This window comes from Ixodes scapularis, unplaced genomic scaffold (genome assembly GCF_016920785.2).
Source record: "Ixodes scapularis isolate PalLabHiFi unplaced genomic scaffold, ASM1692078v2 PGA_scaffold6__148_contigs__length_123643588, whole genome shotgun sequence".
Taxonomy (NCBI): Eukaryota; Metazoa; Arthropoda; class Arachnida; order Ixodida; family Ixodidae; genus Ixodes; species Ixodes scapularis.
The window spans coordinates 7,083,569-7,090,052 of NW_024609881.1; positions in this window are offsets into that span (position 1 = coordinate 7,083,569).

Genomic DNA, 6,484 nt, shown 5'->3' on the forward strand with positions numbered 1-6,484 from the left:
AAAAGACCCAAAAGAAATCTCCGGTGGGAGTTGAACCCACGGCGTTGAGATTGCGAGTCAAGTGCTTTACCCAGAGAACTATCGAGGGCTTTTTTTTTATTTTAATTGCACGAGTATTTTTTCGCGAATAAGGGCGGTTCCTCCAGCTCCTGTTGTGGTGCGCCATCTCAGGGCTTTTTGTCAACAATTGGAGCGAATCTTCGACCCACTTTCTCCGTGGTGAAACGTGCCTTCAGACACCTCTTCTGACACCGTGGCCTCCCTAAAAAGCAGAACCGTAGCGCGTATGCGAGCTTATCGGGAACACAAGAGACGGCGACGAAAGTAGCAGGAACAGCCTTCACCAGGGGCCCCTCTGTCGATAAATGGCTTACTACACATTGGAGGAGCCACTGGTTTCCCTCCCCCGAGAAGGCGTAAGCCGTGAACGTGCCGGCCGGAGTTGTCTGGCTTCGAGCTGGCTCGTCCCGTATCGTGTCGGAGAGAGTGCGCCACCTTGCTGGCCTACTCTCTCGCGCTCCTCCGCACGTCTCCGGTTTTCGGAGATGACCGAAATCGCGGGGTAGAGTCGGGCCTGCCCTCCGTATGGACGGCCGTGTGGTCGGGGAGTCCTGGATTGGACTCCGGGCAACAGGTTGAGTCGCGGCGTGAGCTCGTCCGACCGGCGTTGACTCTACGCTATCGATTCTCTGGCTATGACAGTCGGCGTCCTCACTGCCTGTGGACGTCCGTGTGCCGAGAGCCATGGCCCCGAACTCCTGCGACGACGGGTAGCTCGTCCGACCAGCGATGACTCCGCTCGCAATTACCCCTGTGGCTCTCAGGTCGGCGGGCGCTACGGCCACACTGTGTCCACGGCTCGCTTGACTGCAGTGTCTTGTTAGGGACCCCTGGTACTCAATAAACGCTGGTGGATACCGGGATTCTCGTTGTTGGCAGGGCGTTGGCCGAACCCGGCGCGGCGACCACCCTCGCTGGTAGCCGTCGGCCGCGCGGTGGGACGGGCATCGGATTACCCTCAGAGTACCGGAAAGGTCCCCGGACGTAAAGGTGCGTAATCCGGCCTCCCTCCTTTTATTCCCCCAGCATTCTATGCTTACCAGTTTTTGAAAGTATATTGGCGCTTGTATACATCTTGTTTGTTTCCTCTGCAAGAACAAATTACGCATTACCAAACGCTCAAGGCTGGTTCACGCAACCGCAACTGCCGTAGACCGATTGCATTATGATCTTTTTTAATATCTAGTGGTAGTATAATGTGTTGATTAAGAGGAAAGAAACTCCAAGATAGCTTGACTGTGAGTCATCTTAACAGAAGGGGAAATGGGAGGTTGGACCGAGTGGTGGGGTGAGATCGAGTGATGGGGTGAGATCGTGTGTTATCCCATGTTCGCTGACCCGACGTAGTCAAGGGCCGAGACCATAATCATCTTGGTTTGCTCCAGTTCTTTTCAGGGGGCTAACCCTAGAACTGCATTCCTCCAGAGCGAGGGTTTGGCAGCATTTACGAGGCCAAACGTCGGTACTCCTTATGAAAAATGGTCATTCATTGTGTAAAGTTTTTACATGCCGACAGCGAAAGAACGATGCGCGAAAAAAAGGAAATATACGGCAATCGCGAGTGTTCTACGGTTTTTCGATAGATGGAGCCAGGGTTTTCTTTCGACGTAAGTGCCTACAAGATGTCGTAATGCACTCGGTCGTAAGCAGGGGCAAGCGTGTGAACGAGCCTCGAGTATGTCTCTACCCAAATGTAGCTCTAGCGGTCCGGACCAGATGCCAAGTATTACAACTAACAGTTATCTTCTTCAAGGGCGATTTTCTTAATTTTCCAATGTGGAATTTGCGACCGACGGAAGGAGCACTCCCACACAAGCCGAACGCCGTCAGTTACTGAAAACTAGCAAAAACGGGCCCCATATTCCTATCAACTGTTTTCAGAAAATCACAATTTTGTAATGATACAACGGTTAGTTCTTGAACGCTGCCATCTGGTTCGAACCTCTAGTGCTATATTTAGGCGGAGAACGAGCGTTCGGCGATGCAAAATTTATTCTTGCAGTAAACAACAACAACAAAAGAACTTTCTGTTAATATTTTGGGAAGCACACCCTGCAAGAGGCGTCTACAGGTGAAGGCCCACCCGCGATGTCTGGACGAAGATGTCTCCTGGACATCTTGCTCCATTCGCCTTTGCAGTTACCACACATGGAAGGGGCGCATGCAGTAGCGTGTTGCAGCGGACTGAGTCACACCAGCTCGAAGACAAGGCCCGTGCATGATGTCACTGTTAGTGGACCCGCCCTAAGCGGCAAGCACGCTGAACCTCGTCACCGCAAACTGGCACGCGCATCCACATTGGCGTCAGCCGAGTGCTAGAGTCGCTCCCGTTGCATCGAGACACGCTGGAAGGCGACGCCGACGCAAGCTGTACGGCGACGCGTGGATGTGACGACGTTTCATAAGGAAAGCGTTTTCTAGGTGCTATTGACCAAGCACACGACCGACATGCAACAGTGGCCAGTGTGTCCACGACACAGCCGAAGTTCCTTCGGGGTCCGCGCTCACCTTCGGCCTTGAAGCCGTCGGTGTTGGCCTTGACGTGTACCAGCTTGGCGTAGATGCGGCGTGCATCCGAGACCCGCTGGAGGAAGAAAACTCCCACGGCCTCGCTCCTCACGAAGCCCTTGCCTGGGAGGAAAACCCGGCTCATCAAAGGCACGCCCGAACATAGCGCCTCTACCGAAGGGTTTCCTCTCGCTTCCGAAAGGTCCCTCGTGAGTTCCGAAAGCACTCGGAAAGACATCAAAAGCAAATGCGAAGTTTCACCGCGTTTAATAAAGAATCTCCGGATAAATAGTCTGGATCTAGACAGTCTAAACGCTTAAAGACAACGTTGCCTTTGCGTACAATATTTCTTTAAGGCATGTGATCTTGTTTAGGTCTGCACGTTTTTCTAGACCCATGATTTTTTGTTTAACCTTAGCTCATTCTAGTGCGTACGTTGCTGTTTTTGCGTTTTCTCCGCTCATTGTGAAGGTCCGAGTATTGTCAAACTGTTCACTACAGCTTCTTTCTTTGAGTTTACCATCATACTCGATGGAAATTAAGGCTGTTTATTAATATTATTATTATAAAGAGTTTCATAACTAAATGACAACTAAATCCAATCTGGTGAAAATGTTCTAAGCTCACCGAAGCCTTCTAATGTCTCCCCCTTTAGGACAACCTTCGTCTTTACATGTCTCCCCATAAGAATCCTCACCAAAAGTTGGGAACACCGGCGGCCGCCATATTTTTCGGGGCACGGCTACCTGCGCCAAGCGTGCGATTGGATCCGAGTTGACGCTGAGCGTTAACGCAACGCTCGTGTACCCAATGCAAGCTCAAAGTCCAAACTCCAAATATGGCCTGATAATTTCGGAATAGCTAGTAAGGAATGCTCGACTACAAACACCCCGTAGAGGCAACTCCTGGCCGATCACTGACAAGCTGAGATTTTAGAACGACAGGGAAAACCTTCAGTTGTCCCGCCATTAAAGCGGTTTACGCGGGCAAGTCATACGGCCAAGGGGACATAGTATAAGGGCCGTCACGATCAGCAAATTATGCCAAATATTGGTTCAAATATTAAAAAAAAAACGCCAGGTTTAAATTAGAAACCTGTAGAGTGTCATCAAAAAGACTCAGAGGAGCATATTGCCGCGCGCGCAGCTGGTCAAGTAGGCAGTGCGGTCGTGACCTAACGGTTATCGCGCTTGCCTCCCACGTGAGGAGCCAGAGCTCGATTCCTGGGAGCGACGCGTCTTTTATTTATTCTTGCAATTTAGTGACTGGTGAATTTGAAAACTCTGTTGCATGTTCGAGGTAAGAATGTTCTTCGCGTCGATTCTTGTACGTCGATTGTTCCAGAAGCCCACGTCAGTACAGGAGGGGCTCCACGTGGCGAGCCGGAATCAGTCACGCCCCAGCGTTCCTGCTGTCACGCCCCTATTGACGCCCGCGAGGCTCTATTGTGATCTTCTGTTTTGTTTTTGTTTTGGGCAAAAGTTGGCCCTATTAAACGTTTCTTCATTCCTGTTTATTTACCGCTCTTTTGGTCGCCGCCCAAGAGATTCTAGTGGAGGTTCGGGGTACCGTATATCCCTGCCGCGTACCTCCTGAGGGCCCACAGTGCAAGTCCGACAGCAAGCCCACGACGATCCGACGAAGACACTACCAAGAACCGATTAAGTAGCCGGATTCAAGGCCTACACCCGGAATTCGGACGTTAGCCACCCAGCGGCCAATACCAAGCAGCCAACGAGGACGACGATGAACAACGAGTCCTCGCGGACCCAAACCGCCGCTGCCGTTGTACACCTGCCCGTCGCACCAAAGTCACCGACGCAATTCTACGATGAGGTCCACGAGGATATCAAAGATTGGCTGCAACACTATGAATTGTGGCCCGCCATAACGGGTGATCAGCTGAGCACTGCTTGCAGAATATTTATTTCTCGCTGGAAGAAACTGCGAGGCCCTGGCTGGAAAACCGCGAGGCTTCTTTGACGTCATGGGAAGTGTGCAAGCAAGAACTGAAGGAGACGTTTGCGTGCCAACATCGGCGTGATAGGGCCGAAGATCTGCGAACAAGGGCCCAAGGCCTAAAATGAGAGCATCACCAGCTTCGTCGAGGATGTTCTCCGCCTGAGCGCCCGCGCCGATCCTCAGGCTACCAAGGAGAAGAAGCTGCATCACCTGATGAGGGGTGTGAAAAGCGAGATATTCGGCGATCTCATCCGCGATCCCCCGAAAACTGTTGATGGGTTCGTCACGGAGGCGACGAATATGGAACGTGCCCTACTAGCACGCGCCAGACACTATCAGTGACTTCCCGGCGTCGCTGCGTTTTTGTCTTCCGGCTGCAACACCACGGACATCCGAGAGATCATATGCGATGTCGTCCAGGAAGAAATCAAGAAGCTTGTACCTGCCGCCGCAAGCCCAGCTTCGCCCTCAATCACGGAGATTGTCAAGGAAGAATTTTAGGAAGCCCTGCAATCAGAGGTTCTCGTCAGTGCCGCTCCAAAACCACCTACGCTGAGCTACGCCACAATGGCCCAACGACCGCCGCTAGCTACTCAACATTACCCGGTGGCGCCACGACAGGACTCAGCAGCGGAGGTGCACACCCGACGCCACGACGAACGACATCAGTGCGACAGCCAAGACCAACCGGCTCCAAGGAAAACCGACACCGGATCGTCGACCCATGTGCCATCACTGCTGTGAAGCCGAACACACTTACCGTCCATGCCCCTACCGACAATTGGGGCTGCGCGGGTTCAACCCGAGTGACCCGCGCCCAAGGTACGGCGAACGCCCTCGCGACATCGAAAAATGCCTCCGAAGTTCGCCATCCTCAGCGCCGCCTCTCCGCCGTGAATCCCGCTCGCCGTCGCTCAGACGATCGGCGTCTCCAGCGCCACGACCCCGCCAAGAGAGCCTGTCTCCCCTGCGTCGCCGGGAAAACTAAGTGCGGCAACGCCTGGATGTGGCGGTGCCGGAAACGACCAATGTAAAGAGCTTGCAAAAACGCCAAGGCGCGCCCACTCTCCCGACGCTACGCATCACAACGACGCCCCTGCATCGGTGTCCAACAACCTAAACGTTATTATCGACGGCCACGACACATCGGCACTCATGTATACCGGAGCAGACTACTCAATCTTGAGTGGGAGGCTGTCTCGCCGCCTGCGAAAAGTGACAGCGCCGTGGGAAGGCCCTCAAATATGAACCGCCCCTGGGCGCCTTATCACACCAGTCGGGAGATGCACTGCTCGCGTCAAGATCCATGGTGAGACGTGCCCTGTGAAGTTCGTCGTTCTGCAAGACTGTGCGAGGGACGTTATCTTCGATATGGACTTTCTCTGCGAGTATGGCGCCGTCATCGATCTGGGAGAAACCGGTTGAAGCTACGGAAAACTTTCACCACCGGAGGAACCCAAAGGCACGTCTTCCGCGGTCCGAGTCCTCACAAGCTACGTGAATTTACCGACGCGGTTGGGTGTTTTCGTGCCCGTCGAAATCATCGAAGCTCTCTGTGGCGAAGTTCTGCTCGAGGGAAGCCCCCAGTTACTTCTAGAAAGAGCAATAGGCGTCGCAAGAGAAGTAGTTGAACTTCAGGATGTCCGCACTGTGGTCCTCTTGACGAAGTATCGAAAAGCAACGCAACACCTCACGAAAGGTGCAGCCATTGGCCACGTCGAGGAACTCTGACACTCCGCCGAAATCGCCGCCATTACTGACGAATCCTTGGCACTTCATCAAGACAGAATGTCGCCAGCGCAGCTCGACATTGACGCTAAGCTTCCGGGCCCCAAACGATGGCAGCTGATTAACCTCCTCGCTGGCAACCGCGACTGCTTTGCGACGTCGTCTAAGGTGCGCCAAACCGCCATTGCGGAGCACCGCATCGTTACCGAGGACGACGCGCGCCCTG